This window comes from Giraffa tippelskirchi, chromosome 6, assembly GCF_054371585.1.
Source record: "Giraffa tippelskirchi isolate mGirTip1 chromosome 6, T2T-mGirTip1v1.2.pri, whole genome shotgun sequence".
In the NCBI taxonomy this organism is placed as follows: Eukaryota; Metazoa; Chordata; class Mammalia; order Artiodactyla; family Giraffidae; genus Giraffa; species Giraffa tippelskirchi.
In genome coordinates, this window is record NC_137280.1 from 50,989,422 (window position 1) to 51,015,759 (window position 26,338).

The 26,338-nt window shown below is 40.3% G+C and overlaps 1 protein-coding gene across 2 annotated transcripts in view; it reads right to left on the bottom strand.

Annotated features, from left to right (window-relative positions):
• The window catches only part of CLVS1 (clavesin 1), a 190,630-nt gene that overhangs the window by 147,111 nt on the left and 17,181 nt on the right, over positions 1-26,338 (bottom strand). Inside the window, exon 2 of one of the 2 annotated variants that reach the window (XM_081501149.1) lies at positions 20,033-20,726. The exons of the other annotated variant lie outside the window; for it this stretch is intronic. The gene's annotated coding sequence lies outside the window, so the exon portion shown is untranslated. The remainder of the gene's footprint in view (positions 1-20,032; positions 20,727-26,338) is intronic. 2 annotated transcript variants of the gene reach the window in all.

Sequence of the window (26,338 nt, forward strand, 5' to 3'; positions counted from 1 at the left end):
TCAGATCTTCCCAGTTCTTTCTGTCCATTTTCACGGTCTTTGTTTAGACCACATCACCACTCATCTGTTTAGTCCTGCAATATCCTCTCTATGGTATCCTTGCTGCCAGCTTTGACGTTCCCTTGTCCATTCTTTGTATTAAAATTGAAATCTTTTCATGTGACTCCTTTTTCAAAATTAATGTTTACTGAAGCATAGTTGCTTTACAAAGTTTTGTTACTTTTCTACTGTATAGCAAAGTCAATCAGCTCTATGTATTCACATACTCCCTGTGTTTTGGATTTCCTTCTCATTTAGGTCACTCCAGAGCACTGAGTAGGGTTCCCTGAGCTATATAGTCGGTTCTCGTGAGTTATCTATTTTATACATAGCATCGATAGTGTACATATGTCATTCTCAATCTCCCAATTCATCCCAGCCCCCCATGTCACTCGTTGATCAACATCAATCAATAGCTTCCAGTTGTTCTAGGATGAAATATAAAACCCTGTGACATGGACCTGGTTTCCAAGACTCTGGTCCCCATCTGTGTCCCCAGATTCACCATCCAGCCATGCTGCCACACCAAGACGCTGTCGTCTCTTCTCTCGCCCCTGGGCCTTGGGAAAAGATGCTCCCTCTGTCTAGAACAACTACTGACTGACTCCTCTTACCCTTAAGGAGTCATCACTGAATAAGTCACCACCCAGGAACTCTCTCTCACCTTCAGAGGTCATGTGTAGTCCCCTCACGCTGACCAAAATGACATTTTATCACCAGTTTCCCCTCTCCCTCCTTACTCTGAACTCCTCACTCAGAATCTCCTTAACTACCTGATCTTGCTCATTTGTGTTTCCCCCGCACAGTCTCTGATACACAGAGGGTTTGTGCCATGCACAGAGACACTTCATTGTATTCACTGCCTATCCTCAGTGTCTGGGACAGTGCCTGCACTAAGTAGGTGCCGTCTGTATACATCCATATAGAACAAATGAATAAAGTAGTCACAATGTTGTTTCACTGAGTAAGCGATTTCCCCTTCTGTTTCAGTACCTCTAGGACTGTTTTTCTTAAAGGTGTTGCAGCTGCCTTCATTTACCTCCTTATATACAAAGTAATTTGTTCCTAGAAGTTAGCCTAGGCACATTGTGCTTCAGATCTTTGCCTCTTTGAAGCATTCTGGGTGATGTTCAGGGTTCCAACCTTGGTACAATGTGCTCAGAGTACAAGGCATAGCAAAGGCTGGTCCCTGACAGAACATTTAAAGCTGCTGGGAGTAACTTCCTTACCTTACAGTTTGGGGAACTCAACAACATTTCCAAGATAAATTACAATGGGTTCAAGGGGAGAGTTGAAGCTGCATTTTTCATGGCCCACTTCCATACACATAGTTATGCCTCCAATCTATAATCTCTGAAATAAATTTGCTTCACTCTATATCTTTATTCTGTGCTCAGCAAACAGTGGGAGTTGCTGGAGAGAGTGCCCAAGCCAGGGTCACCAGTTTTCATGCTTAGGATGAAATAGACATTTTCCATTAAAGGCAAATCCTTCATTTCAGAAGTCTGGATAGACTTCTACTTAAATAATAGCTTCCATTGATAATATTTAAGGCACTAAAAATACTGTGCTATACAAGAATGTTCTTCAGATATAGCATTTTCAATTGTGATATTTTTTGTTCACACGAAGGATTTGGTTGTCATTGAACCTTTCTGAATTGGTCAAACAAGTATAAAGGACACATTGAACTTGATATCACCTGAAGAAGTCAGAGTGGTTTCTGTCCTGGTGGTATAATAAGAATTGCTTTAATTTAGTGTTTATTATCACTGTGTTTGTTATGTCCCAGGCACTTGCATACTCTGTAATTTTTTACATGGTGTATTATTTAATCCTTGTGCTGTGTGCTAAGTCGTTTCAGTCATGTCCAACTCTTTGCCACCCCATGGACTGTAGCCCATCAGGCTCCTCTGCCCATGCAATTCTCCAGGCAAGAATACTGGGGTGAGTCGTGTTTCCTCCTCCAGGGGATCTTCCCAACACAAGGATCCATGGAACCCATGTCTCTTATGTCTCCTGCATTGGCAGGCATGTTCTTTACCACTAGTGTCACCTGGGAATTTACTAGATCAATTCTATGAGATGAGTATATTATTGTCCCCATTTTTCAGATGAGGAAATAGGCACAGACGATGGTAAATGAACTTCCTAGAGTTACACAGTTACCAAGAAGCAGAACTGGGTTTAAGCTTATATTTCTAAAATCCCATGTTCCTTACTATGGTGCTCTTCTATCCTTATATATAGCAGAGAGGTTCTAATATTTACTACTTAAGACCTATGTCATCTTCAGCTAGTTACCATCCCTCTCAGAACCTTGCTCTCCTTTCCTGAAATTCCTTCCAGCCTTACTATTCTATAAGCTTAAATGTGCCTAAGGGGTTAATAGACAGTTTTAGGTAGGCTAGCATCCAACTTTACAAATGTGTGGTTACATCTTGTCCTCATATTTCATTGGCAGATGGACTATTTAAAATCTAGCTATCTGTGACTTTTCAAGCCATCATTGATTTTTGCTTTCTTTATGTATGTTTCTAGGGCTTGACACTGGGAATGACAAGTCAGAAGCCTTGACACTCTGTTTGAAGGACTGATACTTTGGCATGCCTAGTAGAGTCCCAAGCATGGCCCGGGTATTGAAATGTGCTTGATAACCCCAAGGGGCACTTTTGGTGGGTTCCTGTGAGCCTCAGAAACTCCTCTTCCACTTCTGGTTGGGTCCTAAATGATTCTTTTGTTTAAAGATTGTTCCAGATACATGAAGAGTAGCTCAGACAGTCTCTGAGGAGCCCATGGTAGGAGTTTACTTCCATTTCTAATCCATGCTTTTTCTAATCAGCTAGAAATTCAGATAGTGGTATTTCTGTATGAGGAAGAGAAAAGAAGAGTCTCCATATGATGATATTTTAAATCATGGCCTCCACAGATTCCAGATTTATACTGCATCTCAAATTTCCATTAGAAAAAATATATACATCTGTATATTTCCTCATATAGAATTCAGTTTAAGAAAGTGTATTTGGCCATAAACACACTTATAAACACATACCCTAGTCTTTATGCACCAAGGAATCTAGGTGGAAAATCATTTCAGAAAGTATAATAATTCAAATAAAATCTATTTCAGTTACTTTATAATCTATTATTCTCACTTATTTCATTATCTTTAGAAACATACATTAAATATAGTGGAAACAATCAGAATAATAGTAACCATGTCTTATCTACAAATATGTACATATGCATAAGTATTATTTCAAAGCATTTTACATCACTTATCTTTTTTTATCATTACAACAATCCCTCAATAGGTGGAATAAAGATAATTCCCTGGGAGATTCTGAGAACCATGTGAAATGATGTAGGTAAAAGTGCTTTGAAAATGAAAAGTCCTGGTTTACATTTACTGAAATATTCTTGTTGATACCACACTTTTAGCATGTCCAGGAAAATAAAAAGAGACTGAGCTTAGAACACCTAACACCAGGCATTAAGTCAGATAATGAACCAGTGTTAAAACTGAGGGAAAAAACAAACATTTGTTGACTATTTGTTACATGCCTTGGACTTTGATATTATGTGGTCTAATTTCCACACCAACCTTTAAACCTGGATTATTACTCATCAGATAAAAGGATAAATCTGAGATTTAGTTAGAGTAAGTATAATTGGAAGAACAGACTCACATCCAAGCCTTCCTGACTTGAAGATCATGTTCTGTTCACTGTCCAACCCTGACTCATAACAGGTGCTTTTTCTATACAAGCCTGGGTACTAATGCTCTCAGGCTCATTCACATGATAGGCACAGACCTACACCCCATCAATCCTCAGGAAGAACGATTAAGGGGTGTACAAATGGCCAAATTCAGGAAGAAACAGTATGTTGTTGTCATGACCAGAAAGATGAAATCTATAAATTCTAAATAGTATTTGAAATGTGAGAACATCAATAATAATGAACAATACATCAAATATCTATTGCTTCTGGATGTTCTAGGTAATACCAAGAACAATTTTAAGTACACATAGCTTTAAATTAATACAAATGTAAAGTTAGAAACTATACCTATATTTGTTTCATGAATTTCTTTTCTAAGAAAAAGATGAAGAATGAGCCTCAGTGATAAAACTTTCCATTTGAAAGTCTAATCAACTACCTCAGCCATCAATAAATGTGAAAGATATGTTTCAGAATTTTTAATGTATATCGAATTAGGTGAACACTTATGGCTCTTCACCTTTCTAAATTCTCACTTCTATTTTTTTCATGGAATATGCATTTCCCCCTAGGAATGCTGAAAGGAATTTTTACACTAAGTGACATGAAAATAGATCTGGCAGATAGATCAAAACCAAAATCAAAAGTAACAGTGAGCAAAAATCTTTTTTCAAGTACAATTCTATTTGAAATCTTTCCTGAAAGATAATATGCTTCCTTACTGCCCGTGGAGCCTATATTCAAATCTCAGAGGTTGGTTGATTACAACATTTGATGGTGCTGACCAAGAAGGAGTCTTATTTCCAAATGATGAATTTCAGATTGACCATTAGGTTTCCCTAGTGGCTCAGATGGTAAAGAATCTGCCTGCAACGCAGGAGACCTAGGTTCTATCCCTGGGTTGGGAAGATCCCCTGGAGAAGGGAATGGCAACCCACTCCAGTATTCTTGCTTGGAGAATCCCATGGACAGAGGAACGTGGAGTACTACAGTCCACAGGGTCGCAAAGAGTTGGACATGACTGAGAGACTAACACACACATTAGCGCTTGTAGGATTTGTCTGCATAAGTAATGGCAAAGGAACACAAGCCCTGTGAGTAATAAATTGGACACCGGTCCATTGACTCTCGATCAAACATTCACCAACTTGCAGAAAAGAGCTATCTATGCCAGGGGCAGGCAAGTCATCTGGAAGGATAAAGGGGAGACCTTTAATCATCTGAAAGTGTAGTATGGCTAGAATTTAGCCCCTGGCTTATGGTCAACTTTCTATCACCGTTAGCTCAGTCCTACCCCAGGGCTTACCCTTGCCACATAAATATTCCTTATATAGACTCCCTTGGCTCCCTTTAAAATAGCAACTGAGCACACAGTCATCTGTCCCATTTGATCTTGCTCTTAAGAAAGAATAAAAAGTCAGTTGGAATGAGTTCTATCAGAGTAGAGATGCCGAGAAGTGAAAGTGAAAGTTGCTGTCTTGTTCGACTCTTTGCGTCCCGAACTTCTACCCACAATAGATGCCGGAGCAGAAGTAGAATAGACTGGGACTCAGATGAAGTGAATATGCTTGATAAAAGATGGTATCCTGTTCTAGGACAATCTATAAAATTGTTATACTTTTAGTTTGCCTTGGAGCAAGTAATACAAGGAGTTAAAGGGAAAGACAACATATAAGGAAGGAATGAGGGTTTTCAGCCTCTTTATTGTGTTAGATAGAAAAGTTTTTAACTGAAGTAGTGGCTGTTTGTGGTGTGTGTGCATGCTCAGTCATGTCCAACTCTTTGCAACCCCATGGACTATATAGCCTACCAGGTGCCTCTGTCCACGGGATTTCCCAGGCAAGAATACTGGAATAGACTTGCCATTTCTTTCTCCAGGGGATCTTCCTGACCCAGGGATCGAACTCATCTCATGCTTTGCAAGTGGATTCCATACTGCTGAGCTGCCTGGAAAGCCCCACACATAAGACAAGATATCTTTTAATTACAGAGCCTGGGATTGGCATTCCCAACTGCCACAAATCCTGTCTTATTTCCTCCAGAGCTACAAAATAGTGAACACTGTATACACTATGTACTTGACACATACACAGGTATGGAACTTTATGTAAGATGTTTGAGCAATAACACAGACTGAATTGACATGATATAATTTTAGGGAGGGGCTTCCCTGGTGGCTCAGACGGTAAAGAATCCACTTGCAATGCAGAAGACCTGGGTTTGATCCCTGGGTTGGAAAGATCCCCTGGAGGAGGGCATGGCAACCCACTCCAGTGTTCTTGCCTGGAGAATCCCCATGGACAGAGGAGCCTGGCGGGCTGTGTTCCATGGGGTTGCAAAGAGTAGGACACTGAGCGACTAAGCACAGCACACAGCAAAATCTTAGGGAGAAGAGATGGAAAAAGTGGTCTGCACAGTATCTACAAAGTGGGGATTTAGCTAAAAGAGTCCAGAAGACAAAAGTGGATCATCTCAAACACATATGGGGAAATTCCTACTGGTTCAGAAGTCAGGAAGAAGAAAAGCTCATAGAAAACTAGCCTCCCACACAGACATTTTCACATGATAATGGGTCTATAAAGGGGGAGAATAGGGTTACCTGGCCAGAGACAACATAATAAAGGGCTGTGGAAGTCAGCAGATGTAGTGAAAAATAATAAACTTATTAGCTGAGCAAATGAAAGCCTTTTTATGGGGAGGAGAGTGATCAGTTGATTCCCATATCCATGAAGTTTCAAGCCAGAGAAGGTAAACTTCCATTAAGTTAAGAAAAACTTGAATTGAAAATTAAGCAGTTTTCTCTAGAGAAATGTAACACTTGGGGCTGACGTTACAGGCTACAGTTTTAGAGTCATTCATACTGTGGATCTTCTGAAACTTATTCCTGTAAAACCTGGATAAAATGAATATTAATGAAAAGAATCCAAAATTGAGAGAAAAATATAATGGGGGGAGAAGATCCCTGTTGGCTTGAGGGGTACTTCTGAGCTGACTGCACGTGGCCAAATTTCATACTTTGTAAACACATTCGTCTGTGTTACCTCGTCTGGGTCATTGTGTAACAGGAAAGCAGAGAATATCCAAGTCATCATGGATCCATTTACTAAGGATGGCTCTGCTGGAGAAACATGTAAAATCATTAGTAGACTCCTCAAGGCTATGAAGGTGTCCCTTTGTAAAGCCTGCAGAAATGAGCAGACAACACCCATTCTGAAGAGTTCTAGATGCCCCCTTTTGGGAACCGAAGCCCCTTCCAGCTTTATATTCCATGGCTCTAATAGGATACACCTCTCTGTGAACATGTCTGCAAAATGTATGATGCCACTTTGCTGGAAAATATGTTTTCTGTTCACCTTTAAATCCATCGTAAAAATGAGAAAGCTCTGTTATTGAAAATATGAAAAAAGCAAAATAGCACTTAATAGAAAAGAAGAGAGAAGCTAGGATAGTGGCACTCCATAAAAATTAATAAACTCGGTATAATATTTAGTCAAAGAAAGGCATCACTTCTGAGACAGATGCCTGTAAATCTCACTGAAGCAGCATTGTTTTGCAATTTCCCCAGCCTCAGGAAATTGTATTAGGTACAGGAAGAAGTAGCATTGAAGGCACTCCATTCTTGGCCTGAGTTTCTGGTTCAAAGCAGTTAGAACTGGCAATATGTACACTTTTTAAAATTGTCTAAGTGGAACCATTCTTTGCAGAAAGGTAAAGGAGGGAGTTTTAAGAATCTGGTTGGTTGGGGCCTTGAGGGGTCCAGTTTACTGTGGATATTACCAATCTAAGGACAATACATGGATGACCAGATTTTCTTCTTCCCTAAAATCCATTTCACCAGATATTTTTGCTAGTTTTCTTGATTTAAGTTCAAAAGTGTGTCAAATTTAGACACAGATAGAATTAATTCACAGCAGTAGACAGCTTTTGACAAAATACAACTATTCCTCATTCAAGAAGAGTATTTGGTATGAATTTTCCCTCAAAACTTCTTCCAGCAGATAGATACTTGTTTCTGAGGGTTTTTTGTCTGTTTGTTTTACAATGCCTCTGATGATGAGCAAGCTGATTTAGACACGACTTGCTTCTTTTTCTTTTTAAAGAGACAGAATAAATTTATAGGGGCAATTTTTAAATCAACATTTACTGTGCTCTGCTTTAAACTTGGCTGTTACATGTGACTGACATTATTCCCATATGCAAATATGATCTATCTCATTTTTAATAAAGATGTTGATTTTATGAAAAACAATTTGCTTACAAAACCCAACATTTTACTGTTTGGTAATAACTAATTAAATGAGTACCCACCAAAAGATTTTTTATTTATGACAGGCTCAGGCACTTATTTTCTGAGATTTGTTGGCTCTTATAAAACAGATGGACCTGGTTAAATCAAAGAGGTGCTAGGACTTGGGTTTGGACCTTCAAGATATCCAAAGACCCCAACTTCCTTTCAGCTGAGAGAGAAAAATCTTAGCACTCTAAAAGCTGAACCTGGTAGAACATAGTTACATAAAATGCCTTTTCAATTTTTTTCAGTCTATTTATTACCCTTTACTATTATAGGAAAATTATGTTATCACCTGATTACTGAGAAAGCACACAAAAATCTCGCCTTCCAAATCTGACTCGGTCCTTGACTAGGATGAACAAAGCCAGACCATCTGCTCTGAATATCATTACCACTTTGGCCATTTGGGCAAAGGATCTAGCTTCTCTGCTTCAAAAAGAGGTTTAAGATCAAAAAATTGAAATTAAATAAGTAGACAGGAAGAAACGTTTGGACAAATAACACTTCCAACAAAAGCCCTATTTGTTAGGTTATTATCATCATCATCATCATTTTAATTTTCATTCTGGCCACAGAGTTAACCTTTGGGGTCTCCATTTGACAGGACATTTTAGTAAAAAAAAAAAACAAAAAAACTTAATTCCAGAGTTTCTGCCATAAACGCTTAGGAAGAAAACCAGCATGTGGGTGAATGTGAGTCATCAGTCACCCCCACCCTGCTTCCTGGTGATTCTCCATTGGAAAACCAGAAACTCGCATTGAGTGTATACATCTATTTCACCAGAATAATACTATACCCCAGGCCATGTTAATTTCCTGAACTAAACAGTCCCTAATCTGCTGAAAGGCAGCTGGCTAACTGCTGGTGTCTGGCAAGTACCCCATCTGTCCCTCTGCCTTGGGGCTTTCTCTCCTGTCTTCACTTTCCCTTTCTCTCAAGCAGGCGTCTCTCTTTGTTTTCAGGGCTGTAGTCAACCTGAACTTTGCTTTCCATGCCTGAAAACTTGGGCTCTTTTCCTCTATCCTGCGGACCTCCGGCTTTGTCTAAGTGACAAGACACAGTTGTGTTGACGGTAGTTACGGCACTGGTGATGGTGGAGATCATGACGGTGATGGTGGAGATGGGGGTGCTGATGGTGTGAGGAGCGCAGGCTGAGCGGGCGCCGGGAGGAGGATGGACCACGGAGGCGGTGAGAGTGGGGTGCGAGAGGGATGGTGTGCGGAGGGATTGCAGGTGGGAGCTGTCCACGCACCGAAGTGCTGAAACGCCGCAGCCATGGCATCGCAGGAGCGGGGAAGGCGGGGAAGCGCTGCAAATACAGAAGGGAGAAAAAAGGCAACAAATACCTTCACACGGCCGCCCAGCCTTGCTTTGGTAATGTGTTTCTGCAGGTGTCCTCGGTGCTGAGCTGAGTGGGTGAGATCCCCTATTCTGGCAGGTTCGGGCTCAGATTTCTCTAGAAAGCTGTGAATGAGAGCCCCGGCTCCAAGGGGCTGTGATTTTTGGTAGGAGGCGTGTGCGCCCGAGACTCTGTCCTTCTATACGGAGCCTGGCTTTCCCCTGGGTCCTAAATGCCTCCGTACCCTTGCTTTCCCCCGAGGTTCCGTCAAGACAATACGAAGAATTATTGCAATTTTATAACATGTAGGACAAAAAGTACTTACCATTAACCACCCCCACCCCCTTCCACACACAAAACCTTAAAAACAGAACCTATTAAATAAATTAATGCAAACGCTGAAAGAGACTCTGTGTATGTATGTATAAATGTAACAGATGAAAAAGTACCACAAACCTATGGGGAAAAGGATGAATTATTTCATTAACAAATTGTAGTAAGAAAATGAGAGATTTGGAAAAGGTTCAAATTAAAGCCCCATCGTACCAAATTAATTCCACCTAGATTAAAGAGCTAAATAAGAAAGTAAAATTTAATAAAAAAGCTGGAAGAACATAAGAAATATATTTACTGATTTCAGGATGAGGAAGGCTTTCTAAGCACCAGAGGAACAGAAGGAGTCATAAAGAAAAAAGGGCAATAAGTTTGAGTGCATAAGAATACTTTTGAATGTAAAAATATCATAACAAAGTAAATATAAATGACCACTTGGAAAAAAATTGCAACAAATATGTTTCATTCATAAAATAACTCACATATCAAAAGAAATACACTATCAGTCTAAGATAAAAAAAACGGAGGACAAACATATGACAAGGAATTCACTAAAGAAAGGTAAATGCATTGTAAACCTATTTTTTTATCAACCTCTCTTATAAACAAAGATATGTAATTTAAAATAGTGTGATTTTGACTGAGGGTTTAAGTCTACTCAGTATCTCATATTGTTGAGATAATGATGAGGAAGTGCCACCTTTCTATAAATCTATTTCCAAACATACATTGTGTCATAAAATATATATACATTTAGACCCAATGATTCTACTTTATGCACCTTATCCTGGGGATATAGTCAGATATACAGATAAGGATTTATGTATATAAATTTAGTTTATGATAATAGAAATTGTCAAAAATAATGAAAGCATCACATTTTTGTATATAGCCTATTATGTTTGAAGCTATTAAAAAGATATTTTTGAAGACTACTACAGACAAAGAAATGTGCTTGCAAAATGGTAAGTGAAAAAAAAGCAATACCAAATACAGTACCCCCATTATACAGCTTTCATATTTACTAAAAAAAAAAAAGAAATGTTAAATATTTTAATGTAATCTTTTTTATCATATATTTCACAGAGATTTAAAATAGTCAGAATTCTTCCAACTGTGGGCATAGCATTTATTTACTTCTCTGTTTAATATCTCTCTTTCCAATAGAATATAAGCACCATGTGGTAGAAAATTTGTCTGTCTTGTTCACTACTGCTTCCCAACCATCTAGAAGCATGCCGGAATGTCACAGAAGTTCAATAAATATTTGAGGAACAGAAAAATGAATGAATGACCTAACCCCTACATACAGATATGTTTTAAATTTTATAGAGCAATGAATTTCATATAGAAAATTATCCAAAAAGGTATAGTACAGCAAAATGATCTGAGGTTGTTGCTGTGTTTTGATCACATATCAGTTTAATCAAAGGGACATCTTCAAAGGTATAGTAAATCATGGACACGACATGCAAACTAGCACCAAATGGAAACTTTTCAGGAGAAAAAGGTTTTCTCTAATTAATTTGCAGTCAAATACTGTTCACTTCTTCTTGATCATGATCCCTTTAAAAGCTTTTTGGACTTTCCTTTCTTCTGCAATGCTAACATTAACTATCCTGCTTCTCTTCCTTCTTTCGTCCATTTTATAACCACTAATGGAAATATAAGCCAAGACCTAAGTATTTAATTAGCCTATGACATAAGACTTTTTCAAAGTTCCAGATGATTTTGTCTACCTCTGTTTAGCTGATGTTCTTCTTCAAGTTTGTTTGTTTGTTTGTTTTCTACTATCAATTGTGACTTTTGAATGACATTGGTGATAACCTCGCCAAGTTTTATTTGTATTTGTAGAAACAAAATCATATGTGTGAGTTTGTGTGTACTCCCCTTCCTGAGAAATCTTTAGAAGAAAATTCTCCCCACTTATAAGAGGCTGAATCATAAACTCAGAGTACACCTGACTGATCGAGTAATAGGGCCCACAGAGATGGGGCAAAGTAATCACAAAACCTTATAGTCTTTTATTCTGAAAGTATTAAAAACAATTTTAAATTTTCCTGGCACTGATCAGAGTGGAAAAAAGTTTTTTTTTAAAAAAAAACTGTTTATGATTATTGCTGTTTAGTCACTAAGTCATGCCTGACTCTTTTGTGATCCCATGGACTATAGCCCGCCAGGCTCCTCTGTTCATGGGATTTCCCAGGCAAGAATACTGGAGTGGATTGCCATTTCCTTCTCCAGGGTATCTTTCCTACCCAGAGGTTGAACCTGCATGTCCTGCATTACAGGTGGTCTCCTGCATTGCAAACAGATTCTTTACCAATGAGCCACCAGGGAAGCCCTTATTTATGATTAGAATAGATAAATTCACTATATTATAAGATTAACTTCTTCCCAAAGTGCCAGTGAAAGGGTACCATTTTACTTTATACTTAAGGGTATTATCCTTGTGTTTATGATATGCTTATGATAATACCATTCTATACTTAAAATTTCTTTATAAGAACAACTGCCCTTTCCTGAGTAGATATGTCTTCATTGTGTTGAATCTTTTTGTCTCCAGGATCCAAATTATCTTTGCTCAGAGCTTTCGCTTGATAACTGCTAACCAGAGGTGTCTATGATGGGTTTGTTTTCTTTAGACACACTGATTGAAATTGTCCTGATACACTGCACATTCTGCTCACCCTCTCTTTCAGCTTCTCAGATTTCTCAGCTGCCTAAATATTTGTTTGCAGGGTCCCTCCCTGCCCCCTTGTGTATGAGCAGCCAGTGCCAAGAGTTCAAGTCTAGTTTGCTCATCTGCTCATAAGCATCTTTCATGGTCCTTGACCTCGTGCCTGACATTGCCGAATCAGTTACTCATTTCTGCACTGCCTTAAAGTGAAGTGAAAGTTGCTCAGTTGTGTCTGACTCCTTGCGACCCCATGAACTGCAGCCTGCCAGGCTTCTCTGTCCATGGAATTCTCCAGGCCAGAATACTGGAGTGGGTAGCCGTTTCCTTCTCCAGGGGCTCTTCCCAACCCAGGGATTGAACCCAGGTATCCCACATTGCAGGTGGATTCTTTACCATCTGAGCCACCAGCACTGTCTTAAAGGACCCTGTTAATGTTGGATTTGCTGTGGTCTAGGTTTGGTTAAGGGGAAGATGCTTGCTGTGGGTTGGCTAGTGACAGCTCAAAGCTGTATCCAAGTGGGAGTGCACTGAAGTCTGAGAGTCCAGACAGGTGGGATAATACTCAGAGAAACATCAGTATGTATAAGAGTGATGTCAGGATGATATTACAATGGTAAAATAGCACATTTCTAGACAATTAGATGTTTAAGGACTGGGTAATATATAAGGATTAAGATCAAATTGCAAAAGTATAAATATTTTCCTTAGCCATGAGAATAATTCATTCTCCTTATGTGCTCTCCTTATGTATGCTTTGTGCTGTATATCTTAATATATTATCATAAGAGATTGTCACTGTTATTTTTACTATCTAATATGCAGGCCAGTTTTGAAGTTTTCGAGTTTATTTTAGTCAGGATAGGCTCGGTAATGCAAATTAACTCCGCACTGCCAGTGGCTTCCACGACAGTGTCTTCTTCTTTGTTAACATGGGTTTTGGGGTCGGGGAAAAGTGGAGCTCTGTTCTGTGTAGTCACCTAAGGGCCAGATGAGGAATTGGCACAGCCAGGAAGAACAAGGAACACGCTTCTTTTCTGCTCACAGCCCACTGGCCAGAACAAGTCACATGGCCCCACCTGTGTAAAAGGGAGGTGGATAATGTGTGTGAGCACAGTGGTATTTAGCAAGCAGTCAATGTTTATGCAACAGTCTACCCTGTGGTTCCCAAAAGTATCTCAGTTCCCTTCTTAACACACATAGGATGTACTCAGCCCATCTCCAAAGATTCATTTATTCACTACACCCAGGTCCAAGTTCAGGTCTCCAGTTTTATGGAGTTCTCTGATCCAGAGGTGAGCCTCTTGTCTTAAAGATGAATAAAAAATGCAAATTATTTGCAACCCCTTCTGCCAACATACCCAGCATATAACAATAGGAGAGGAACAGGGTAACCACAACAAATACTCCCAATTAGAAAGGGAAGGATGGGAGGATCCTGGCAGTCACTGAGCCTAGTAATTCTGAAATCACACTAAGCAGATGTGGCCAAGACCTCCTCCACTGAGTGTTAGAGGGTTTTTTTTGATTAGAGCCTTACTCTGGTTTCTAGGGAAAGCTTCTTATTCCTTTGTTTTCTGTGACCCTTGGCACCACCTCTGAAAGGTCCCTGTTTTCCCCATTATACACCTCAGCCACAGCCAAAATGGGAATTATAGAATATGCCCTTAGTTGAAATTGAGTTTCCAACTTTAGTTTCAATTTCTGTTTTACTTGGGTCATAGCAAACATCCAGTTCTTTAAGGAACAGTATGCACTCAAGAAATCACACAACCACATAGTTAAACATTTATAAATTCCAGCATTAGTTTCCTCAAAAGTCTAAATGAGTAAGCAAGCTAAAAAGGTGGTAACATGGTATACAAACTGTATCTCTGAATTGATCAGTCCTTCTCTGCCTTGACCACCACCGGATGTCTTCTTGTTGTTGTCATTTTGAGGGTTCTTGGAGAGAGTCAGGGAACCAAGGTCACAGGTTGCAGCATCACTGCTGTGGCTGGTTGGGTGTATCTCCCATCTGAGAACTGGACGGTATCAATATGCCTCATATTCCACTAATTCAAGGTGACAGCATTCAGAGTTGCATCATTAAGCTGGAGTGTTTGTGGATCTGTCCTGGGCAAGGTGACCCCATGCCCATCAAAGGATCCCATTTCCTTTGGAGTGACATGGAAAAACTTCAGTTCAGTTGCTGTCGTGTCTGACTCTTTGTGACCCCATGGACTGCGGTAAGCCAGGCTTCCCTGTCCTTCACCAACTCCTGGAGCTTACCCAAACTCAGGTCCACTGATTTGGTGATGCCATCCAACCATCTCATCCTCTGTCATCCCCTTCTCTTCCCGCCTTCAATCTGTCCCAGCATTGGGGTCTTTTCAAATGAGTCAGTTCTTCGCATCAGGTGGCCAAAGTATTGGAGCTTCAGCTTCAGCAGCAGTCCTTCCAATGAACATTCAAGGTTATTTCCTTTAGGATTGACTGGTTTGATCTCCTTGCAGTCCAAGGGACTCTCAGAGTCTTCTCCAGCACCACAGTTTGAAAGCATCAATTCTTCGGTGCTCAGCCTTCTTTATGGTCCAACTCTCACATCCATACATGACTACTGGAAAAACCATAGCCTTGACTAGACGGACCTTTGTTGGCAACGTGATGCCTCTGGTTTTTAATAAGCTACCACGCTGTCTAGGTTTGTCATAGCTTTACTGTCTTGTAAAATGCAGCAAATAAGAACCAAGAGACACCACCACTAACACTTTGTCTTTTACTCACTTTCCCCTGGAAATTTTATTTGAATTATTTGAGCATAGAATCTTACTCCTAAGTTATTGCAGGTGGCAGTTTTGCTAAATGTTTCATATTCTAATATGCATGGATTATCTTTCTTACTTTTGATATCAGCCTCCTAATTACATATTGCCAACTATTAAGTCAACACTACACAATTTATCTTTTAAAATAGACTTTACTTCCAGGAGATGATAGTAATTACTCCAAAACCTCTATTTTTTTGAGCTGTTATATTTCCAAAAAAGGAGCTGTGTTACCACCAATGAAGGTCCAGAGAATTTCATCCCTAGTGTCCTTAAGAAATACTTTTTTGCTTTAAAATAATGGATATTTATTAATGCAGATAGTTAATGATCTTGCTATGTTCATTTAGTTTTGTTTCTATTTCAATATAAAACAACATTTTAATATGAAACATGATAAAATAACTCAACATCTAATGTCAACAGTATGATTTTTAAAATTGGATTCTGCAGAAATTGTACATCATTTTGAATTCCAAAAGAAAAATTCTAATACAAGGGATAGACTTCAGTAAGTGTGTATTTAATTAGGTTCATTATTTATTTAGCATATTTAAACTATCCATTTAATTTAAAAATTAATCCTTTTGCCCCTATTCTTTGAAGACTGTGATTAATAATGTGTACAGAAAATATTTAAGTAAGCTGACTTCTTATCCTATTTAAAATAAGATATTTAAAATTCACTTTTGTCTTCTGCTCATGTAATTTTATGCCTTCGTGACAAATAGTGTCATGCTCGATGAGGCCTCATTTCTTCTAATAAAAACTAACCAACTTCAAAGATACTAGTATTATTTCTGAACTATACAGTAATCTTACCACAAATTTTACTGCGACTGTGAACCTGGGTTAAACTCATTATGTTTTACATATATAGTCATAATATTAATAAATAAATAATCAACCAACTAAACGTCCAACTTATATGTCCAACTTATCTTATTGAACTGGCATTTCAAATTTATATCCTTGTGATACACTTAAAATTTACATCCTTCCAGCCTCCCAAGGCTTTCAAAGATATCTTAATAGTAGATCAGAGGAGAATGATGGTTTGGGGAATTAGTGTTACAAATCGACTTTAAATGGATTCCAGCCACTGTGAGTTCCCATTTCTGCACAACTGGAAAACATGTGGAATTATTTCTGCAGATCTTTTCAGCAACCACAAGGGTTTGGCTTCTAAATCTGCAATTTGCAAGTCATTCCTTGGGAAGACCATAAGAAAGTAGAGAATTAGTCCTTGAGAACAGGAAAGAGGTAGAGAAAAGGTAGAGAGGAGAGGTTTTGTATGAAAACTGCGGAGAAATGCATGACGTAAAGCACATGTGGGCCGAGCGTGGCCTTTCTCCCCTACCCCGCGGAAGCTGGAGGTGGGATGCTAAAGAGAAGCTGACTTTGAACAAGAAGTCCTATGGGCAGAGCTGTGCTGTAAGAAGGAAGGAGACTGAAGTGAGGGAACACAATTCAGGTTTTTTAAGCCCTAATTTTTTTTTCATCCCAAATGTAACCTCTATGACCTGCATCTTAAATTCTATATGTAATGGGGGGCTTCCCTGGTGGTCCAGTGACTAAGAATCTGCCTTGCAATGCAGGACACCAGTTCGATCCTTGGTCCGGGAAAGTCCCACATCCCGCCGGGCAGCTGAGCCCATGTACCGCCACTGCTGAGCCTGCACTCTAGAGTCCGAGAGCTGCAGCCACTGAAGCCTGCTTGCCCAAGAGCCCATGCTTCACGACAAGAGAAGCCATCACATTGAGAAGCCCTCACACCACAAGAAAGTAGTCCCTGCTTGTAGCAACTAGAGAAATCCCGAACCCAACCAAGACCCAACACAGCCCAAAAGTGAAATAAATCATAAATTTAAAAAATAAAACAAAAGTAATAAGGTCGCCAGTCTCCTATGTTGCTTAAATATCTCTCCCCAAACCTTGTCAACAGAAAGTTCCCACTTCCCCTGCCTTCTCTAAGAACCGCCCACTCCCCTGGCCCCGCCCCCACCCCAAGCTAAGGTACACTTTAATTGGTCCACCCCACCGGAGCCACTGTTTGTCAGATCCAGTTCCTACACAAGTGGTGGGAGTCCTATCCCTGTTGAGGAGGATGCCTGACCCATCACAGGGGCCTCTGTCCCAAGCAGTGCTATCAGTGCCCCAGTGCCCAGCACCAGCCAGGCCCAGAGGCCCAGGGATCTTGGGATTAGGCAGAAGACATGCACCCTTGTGGTCCAGGGGAAAGACACCCATAGTGATTCCAAGACAATTTCCTTTTCTGAAGGAGACCCTCTAAGTCAGGGATCCCCAGCCTCCAGGTATCTGAGATGCCTGATGATCTGAGATGGTATTAGTTGCTCAGTCGTATCCAACTCTTTGCTGATGTAGTAATAATAGGAAAACGTGCACAATAAACGCGTGTGAACCGTCCCAAAACCACCCCCACACCACTGCTGCCGCAAAGAAGCAACATATGTAAAGCGTGTAGCAAGCTCTAACATTAATGGGAACTGAAAGTGGGAATCAATACAAGGAGAGGGTTCCCCAACCTATGGATCACCCCTTTCTAGATCTGCCCTCAGTTGGTTTTTAGAACACACTTCTAAACGACTGCATGCTAAGTCGTTTCTGTCATGTTTCCAACTCTTTGCAACCCCATGGACTGTAGTCTGCCAGGCTCCTCTGTCATGGGATTCTCCTAGCAAAAATACTGGAGTGGGTTGCCATTTCCTCCTCCAAGGGATCTCTCCGACCCAGGGATGGAATCGGAGTCTCTTACGTCTTCTGCAGTGGCAGGTAGGTTCTTTACCATTAGCGCCACCTGGGAAGCCCTTTAGAACACGCCTGGTACATAGTAAATGCTCTATCAATGGGGAGAAGGAGGGAACGAGATAACAAGAGAAAGAGAAAGGCAGAGAGACAAAGAGACTCATGAGCCAGCAAGGTCAGACTCCAATCAGATTGGAAAGACTGACAGAAAGTAAAAAGTCTGGGTAAAGAGGACTGTAGTCTGTTAACGTGGGATTTAAAAAGGATTGGCTCAGATGGTAAAGAATCTGCCTGCAATGCAGGAAACCCGAGTTTGATCCCAGTAGGGAAGATCCCCTGGAGAAGGAAATGGCAACGCACTCCAGTATTCTTGCCTGGAGAATCCCATGGACAGAGGAACCTGGTGGGCTACAGTACATGGGGGTCGCAAAAGAGTCAGACACGACTGAGCAACTAACACTTTCACTTTTTCTCTTTCAAGACACAGGATTCAGTATGGCTCCAGGTCACTCAAGCATCAGAGAAGTGGCAAAGGTAAGGACCAAGACACCAGGGGAAGGAGAGAATGTGATGGGGATATAAAAAACATCAGAAGTCAGTGGGAACCACTCTGCCTCTGGCCTGTGTAGGTCATTGCACTGAGGCCAGCTTCCCTTTCCTTGATGGCACCATTGTCTACATAAATTGTCCTCCCCAATTCTTCCAGCTCAACCATTGTGTCTCTTTACTATACTTTTATATATTAACTAAAAACCTGGGTTTTTAACAAAGCAGGCCCCTTCAGAGATAGCTATTATCTTGTGTGGTTTTAGTCATTCCTTTCTTTTCTCCCAGTAATGTCACATATATTATGTTAAGTGCCAGGAATACAAAACTGATTAAGACATAATCCTTTGTCCTTGAGCTGCACAGAGTCAAATGAGGAAGCTAAATGTGAGAGTAAACAATTATAATGCATCTGATTAAGAATTGGATACAAATGTGAGAAAATGCTGCAGAGCACAGGGGTTGTTTAGAAACAGAGTTTAGTTTAATTAAAATCTAAAACCAAAGAGAATATTGCCAGGAAGACAACTTTACTGGTGCATAAATGCAAGAGCTTTTCAAGCAATTTTTCTAACTCATATGGATCTCCTGCTGGGACTGTTTGTGATTACCCCACAGAAGAGCTGGACCATAAAGAAGGCTAAGTGTCGAAGAACTGATGCTTTCGAGCTGTGGTGCTGGAGAAGACTCCGAAGAGTCCCTTGGACAGCAAGGAGCAAACCAGTCAATCTTAAAGGAATCAATCCTGAATATTCACTGGAAGAACTAATGCTGAAGCTGAAGCTCCAATACTTTGGCCACCTTATGTGAAGAACCATCTCACTGGAAAAGACCCTGATGCTGGGAAAGATTGAGGACAGGAGGAGAAGGGGGTGGCTTTTGCTAACCATGTTAATGGCAACTTAAGAAGCACAGCTCCCTCTTTCGCCAGCCCCAATGATCTTTTTGAAATGGAGTCATCTTGACATAGGAAATCTTGCATGACTAAGAGAAAATAATTTCTGAGCATGCCATAAGATTTTACTTTTTATGTTAACTTAGTGAGTGGTTCTTTTGAAGGATCAATGGCATTTTAAAGGCAAGCACCTTCTACAAATTTGGAAATTTTGACTTTATGCTTACAAAAAGAAATGCCATAACTTAATCACCTTTTACAGGTTGTTCCCTTCATTTTCCAAAATAAGCAATAAATTTTGTGTGTGTATGTGCGTGTGTGTGTGTGTCTGTGTGTGTAGAGGAGAGTGTTGAGTAGAAGACACAAAACCCAGCTTTCTCCTTCAGTGTGGTTAAATTACTCAACCTCCTGAACTAAACTTCCTTTTCATACTGCTTCTTCTAAAATACTTTAGTGATTTCAGTGAGAGATTTGTATTTGGTTCTGACTTTAATCTCTCAGACAAATGTAACCAAGGATGAACACAAAGGACTCTAGAAGGACGGTCCAGATGTAGGTGGAGTCACCCACGTATAAAACACATTGCTCATCAGCTACCTTGAACAAATCACTTACCTCCACAGTTCTCTCTTGTTTTTACTGTGAAAACTGGATCACAGACTGAAATGCCTTGAGGTGCAAGGCAGGTAATACAAATGCGTGAATGGGTTCAGAGGTCATCACTGTTGATGGTGGAAAGCGTGGTGGACAAATCACCACCCGAAAGCATTCAAAACCAAAGTTAAAGGGAAAAAAAAAAAAAAAACAGCTAGACAAAGTCAGAGGAGTTCTCCTGTTTGCAGTCTCTGAGTTAGATCATCATTCTTTTCCTCTCCAGTTTTCATAATTCCATAGTCTTTGTTGTTTCTTTGGCTTGAAGTCAAGTTCTCTCAGCATCTGAGCTCTCCCAGGTTGCACACTGGGCACCTTTAGGCACTTCATTAATTCTTTGCACCACCCTAGAGCCCTTCCATAAATTGCTTGTTCTGTTGCACTCTTTATGTATTACTCAATGATCGCAGTCTTAAAGCTGTCTGACAGCCTTATTTGTACTTGGAGAAATGAACTGTCTATAATATGAGTTATGAAGATATAAGCCACTACAAGTGTTAATCAATCGAAGAAAGTAGCACCAAATTTTAAGCAACTTTATCTGGAGTGAAAGGATGTGTTTCAGGCTAGTTCTGAGTCGCCCAAACTTAAAAATAATCAGTGATTGTGTTCTCCTTTGCCATGATGTATCTTCAAAATGGAGATAAATTCTTGGACCCTGAAAATCAATAACAGCACATTAAAAGAAAGAGGTAGCAATTTCTCTGCTTTGATGAAAACATTTCAGATTTGCTACATGTTAAAAACACCCAGGAACAAACGGTAATGAGCTCACTAATCAGAATTTGGTTAAGATGAAGGAGGAGAAGAAAGCAGGAAAAGAAAATGTAAAGGAATGTCTTTGGTTAAGTGATTCATTGGGGTAGAGAAATGGCATTATCAATAACTGCCAAGAAGATTTAAACTCAGGGAAATAGAGCTAATTTCAGCTGGAGTAAAGGAGTACATCCATAATACTAGGAAATTAATTTCAGAGAATGTTTAATCTAATCCAAGCAAATGGCAACAAAATAAAATAGTTTCTTTAAGACAGCATTGAAAGAATAGCTCTTCTGCCATTTTTTAAATCACCCATTGGTTCTTTGTGCAACACCAAGCACAATGAAGGTACTCAATAAACTACCTGATTGCCTGCCATGTGAAACATTTAAAATAAACTGAGTGTTGTTTTTAAATTTTTTTATACATTATAATTAGCCATTTCTAATTCTTACAAATTCAGAATGACTGTCCTATCACCAAACATCTGGCATCAGGACTTTTTTATTGTGCTGAGTAACCAGCAAAGCCCATCAATGGCACTCTCTTTGCAAGATCAGTCCATCATTAAAGAGTTAATTAGTGGTCTTTTTCATGCCCAGTCCTGAGATGAAGATTCGTTAATAGCACTGGGCAGAATTTTCTTAAATATATTAACTCAAAATGACAATTCAGTTATGTTAAAGCAAAGCATATTTTATGGATCTTGAGACATAATTATATTGACTTAGAAAACTCATATTTGTTATACATGTAAAAAGGCAATAAACCCAAATTAGCTATGTACCTCAGTCATGATTATCATTTAATATATTTGCAATTAAGAAGGATGCTTAGATTCATCATGAGAAGAGGAAAAACTAAACTGCTGTGGAAAGTTTGTTTTTTTAATCACAGCTGTTTAAACAGTATTTGGGAAATATAGGAGTTGCTCTGGCTTCCCAGGTGGCTCAGTCGTAAAGAATCTGCCTGCCAATGCAAGAGACCCAGGTTTGATCCCTGGGTCAGGAAGATTCCCTGGAGGAAGAAATAGCAACCCATTCCAGTATTCTTGCCTGGGAAATCCCATGGACAGAGGAGCCTGGTGGGCTACAGTCCATGGGATCACAAAGAGTCAAACACAGTTTAGAAACTAAACAGCCATCTGTATCTTCCAAGGCTGAAGATAATTTTTCCAGTAAAATTATAGTCAGCTATATTATTTGTACTAAAGAGTGAGGCTAAGCATGGGTGATCTGAAGTAGAGAAAACTTTAAAAATAATGGAAGATTGTGTGCGTGAGTGTATTGGGAGAGCAGTATTTACAGCTTAGTATTTTATTTTTATTTTATTTCAGTTTTGTTTCTGTTGGTTTTAATTTTTAAATGCAACCAAGAACACAACATAAATTTGATACAAAGTTTATAAGATAATAAATAGGAAAAATAGGAAATTTTATTTTTAATATCCCTGGATTACATGGACATTTAGGCTCCTACAGATACAAAGACAAATCCCATGGTTCTCTTTAGTTAGCATCCCACCCCAGGTGTACACAATGAAGGCTACAGTGAGGAACAGGGGAGCTGAACTCTTCAGAGGACCAGAGCATACGTTTTTTCTGTGAGTGAATAAGAATGAAATGAGTTGATGGGTAAATGGCAATGTCATCTCTACCATCAGCCACCCACTCTTGACCTGAATGCCTTGTCTGTGTACTTCATAGCGGTGGGGAGTGGGGAGTTAAGCAATGAGCGCTGGATTTGTTGCAGGAAAGGAGACCCCTTCCAGGGCCCGAGAGTGGGGTTTTGTCTAACACTCAGAAATTAATTGTCCAAGGAGATACATGTACTGACAAAGCAAAGACTTTGTTGGAAAGGGGAGCCCAGGCGCAGATCAACAGGCTATGGAAACTCGGGAGAACTGCTCTGCCACGTGGCTCAAAGTCTCAAGTTTTATGGTGACAGGGTTAGTTTCTGGGTTGTCTCTGGCCAATTATCTTGCTTATTGCCCCAATTTGGTCTGACTTAGGGTCCTTCCTGGTGGTGTGGGCATCCCTCAGCCAATATGGTTTCCAGTGTGAAGGATTCTGGAAGGTTGGTAGGATATATTATGGGCTAGCATCTCCTTCTTCCTTTCAGCCCCTCCCAAGTCCTCCCTGTTTTTAGTGGCAGCACCGTGTTCCTTATCAGGACCTCCTCTTGTGACAACTCAGACAAGTGGTTATCATCATGGCCAAGGTGGGTGGTTTTGGTCAACAGTTTCTTAACAGATTTACCATGCATAGAGTTGCCATATAAAAGCTACAGTATTTTGACTAAGATTCCAAATAACACTGTATTTTTATTCCATAATAAATATCCATTAAGCACTTGTCATGGGCCAGACACCTTTTAGACACTGGGAGCTGTCTAATGAAAAAAAAAAATCCAGATCTATTAAAGAGGGACTTTATTCAGAAGGATTATTGCAAAGGAGAAAAGGAATATTTGCAGTAGGAGAAGAGGAATATTACAACAGGAATACAACTGTGGCCATGAGACCTATGAGCTCATGGGTTAAATAACAAGGGTTTTTCTTTCATAGGAAGGAGCAAAAAGGCTGGAAAGAATCTGAGTGGGAGCATGGGGTGAAGGAGTGGTCTGATCAGGCAGTAGATCAATGAATAGTTTATCCTGTGGCCAATGTGTTAATATTTTCACCTATCGGCTGGCTCAGGCTGAGGGTGGGCCAAAGTTCAGTGGGCTGGGTGAAGGAGAGAATATTAACCAAAGGTTGCTTAACAAATATTTTGTTCCAATTACTCAGTAGATACAAGCAGTTCTGTTAATCATACATGAGGCAAAGAATAGAAATTTGTAAAGTCTGTGTCTGGCCTTGTTTCAGGTAAAAAAGAGACATCTATGAACCTTATTTAAGTCATTTTGGGGAAGGATGGTTCTCTGCAAGCAAACCATTTATCAAATACAAAGGATGGGGAGAGAGTGGATATCTTAGCCTTTTGTGTTTTCCAGGACCACAAGCATCATATAAAGTTCAACATTGTCAGTACATGGCAACAAAATAGACAAAGTGAGTCCACACAGTCAAGGAGCTGAGATTCTATGGGAAGAGGTGGACAGGGACCTCCAGGCCTGTCCGTTAATAAGGTCACTTCAGTTTTTGTTAAGTCCGTGAAGGAGACAGGAGGATATGACAGCAGTGCGTGGTGACCAGTAGAGGAGGCTTTTGATGGTGGAGATAGCAAGAAGGTCTCCTAGAGGAGGTAACTTTTGGACTGAGAAATAAATGATGCCAATGAGACATCATGGCAGGTAGACCATCCTGAGTGAGGTAGAAAGTGGCAATGAGACTGGAAAGGAGAGCAGGACCCGAGCAGGTGGGACTCACAGGTAAGGGGCCTGGACTGCGGCTGCTCTGCAGAAGATGGACAATAGCAGAGGCAAAGCTCAGACAGGGAGGCAAGTAGGAAGAGCCCAGGGGTTCAGCAGAGCTAGAATGATGGACTGGACTGGGGCTGTAGTGTTGCGATGGTGAAAAATGATCAGATTCAAGGTGTCAACTTAAAAAAAATATTCACAACCTAAAAGTTGAGAGTTATGTTTTATTTGGTGGGAAATTATAGGACTTCAAGCCCAGGAGGCAGCATCTCAAGTAACCCTGGGAGAACTGCTCTGAGGAAATGAGGGGAGGAGCCAGGTTATATAGAACTTTTGCAATGGAAGGCAGGTAGTCTGAATGTCAAAAGATGATTGCTAATTAAAGTAAACCAGGTATCCCAAGTTAAGGAATTTACATCTTTTCTATGTGTGGGAAGATGTGAGAGTCTGGGCTCAGTGAAGTCAGTCCTTTGACATGCACCTCAGTTATCTGGAGCCAGTTTTCTGTGTTTTCACATCCTGAGTTTTCTCAGGGCTCATTATGGGGAGTGGTTGCAGTCAAATGGCTGTTAGATGGCACATATTCTTTCCTTCCTGAGTTCCCTCAGGGCTCACTGGCTCACCATTGGTGGTAGGTACAATTGCTGATGACCGTAACATCCTTTGTTTAGTGATATGGCAGGAAGTATTCCATTTCTCAAAGGTAGGCTTTGGAAGCTTAGCTGAGGCATAAGGAAATGATAACTAAGCAAACCCTTACCTAGAACCTAGGCACTGTTCTGAGCACTTTACGTACATGTACTAACACATATTTTGTCTTCACCAAAAATTACAAAAGATAGGCACTGTGTTGTTCCCATTTTGGATAAGGAACATGAATTGCAGAAAGATTAAGTAGTTTACCCAAAGTCACAGAGCTAATAAGTGGCAGAGCTGAGATTTGAACCCTGATGGGCTCATAGTCAAACACAAGTGAAGTCACTTAGCACACACTCACATACTGTTAAGGAGCAGAACTGGGACTCAAACCCAGACCTCGTGCTACCAGATCCTTCCCCTTTCAGCAACACCAAGTCGCTCAGCACACCCATTGTGCTCTGTTATAACATTCGCAGCTCCTATTCATTTTGTCAAAAGACAAAGGTAGACATGCAAACATTTAACTTTATCTCTCCTACTAGCCAAAATGTCTAAAGGCTGATAATATTGAATCCAAGGACATCATGGATTATAGATAAGAGCCCATCAAAGGAGTCAGACAGGAGTTGGGCAGCCTTCCAACATCTGTAGAGGAAGACCTGCCCAGCGGGGCTTCATTACTTTATTAGGCATGAATTCTCCAAGCATGAAGCACACCCATATTCATCTGTAAATACAAAATTCCATGTAAAAGTCAACTAAAAATAATCTGTGAATTTTTTTTACCACAATCATGTGTTTGCAATATTACAAATGATTGAGAGTGGATATTCCAAAAAAAGCATGCAGGTGAAAATAACAGCATGTAAAACTCAACTCCTATCCTCTGTGTGCTGGTAAAAGTGGGCAGGAAGTTTTAGCAGAAATCTTGAGTGAAATATAGCAAATACGAGTTGGTTTTTAAACCTGTGCCAGAGAAGCTGACTACTTAACGTGAGGCTCTTCTGGGTCATTTTTCAGCTGTCAGGATTCCCAGGGAGGTGTATCTCACTCGCTCCTCCTCTTTCAAATGCCAGCTGATTCAGTCACTAGAATGTGCATTTATCTTCCTGCCTTGAGACAGTACAGCACAGCAGGTTTAACTAAATTGCCAATAAGATCATCTTAAATTACTGGCACACACCACCCCACCCATCTCTTCTATCGCCTCCAGCGGGAGCAGACGTGTGACGGGCTCTCAGAGCAACAAGTGCTCTTTGCTACTGTGGCTCCGAACCCTGTGGCAGACACCAGTCAGGAAAAGGGACAAGTCAAGGACAAGGAACCAGAAAGACAAGAGCATCCAGAACACAGGCTCTGGTGGATAGGGGAAGGGTGCCTGATCTTTGTCTCTCCAGACGTTGATGTCAAAGACAAGTTCAGCAGATGTGCTTTCATTGAAGTGATGCTGTTCTCTGATCTCAGAGCAAGGAACCAAATCCCTCTGAATTCTCCCCAGATGGGCCTGCGAACT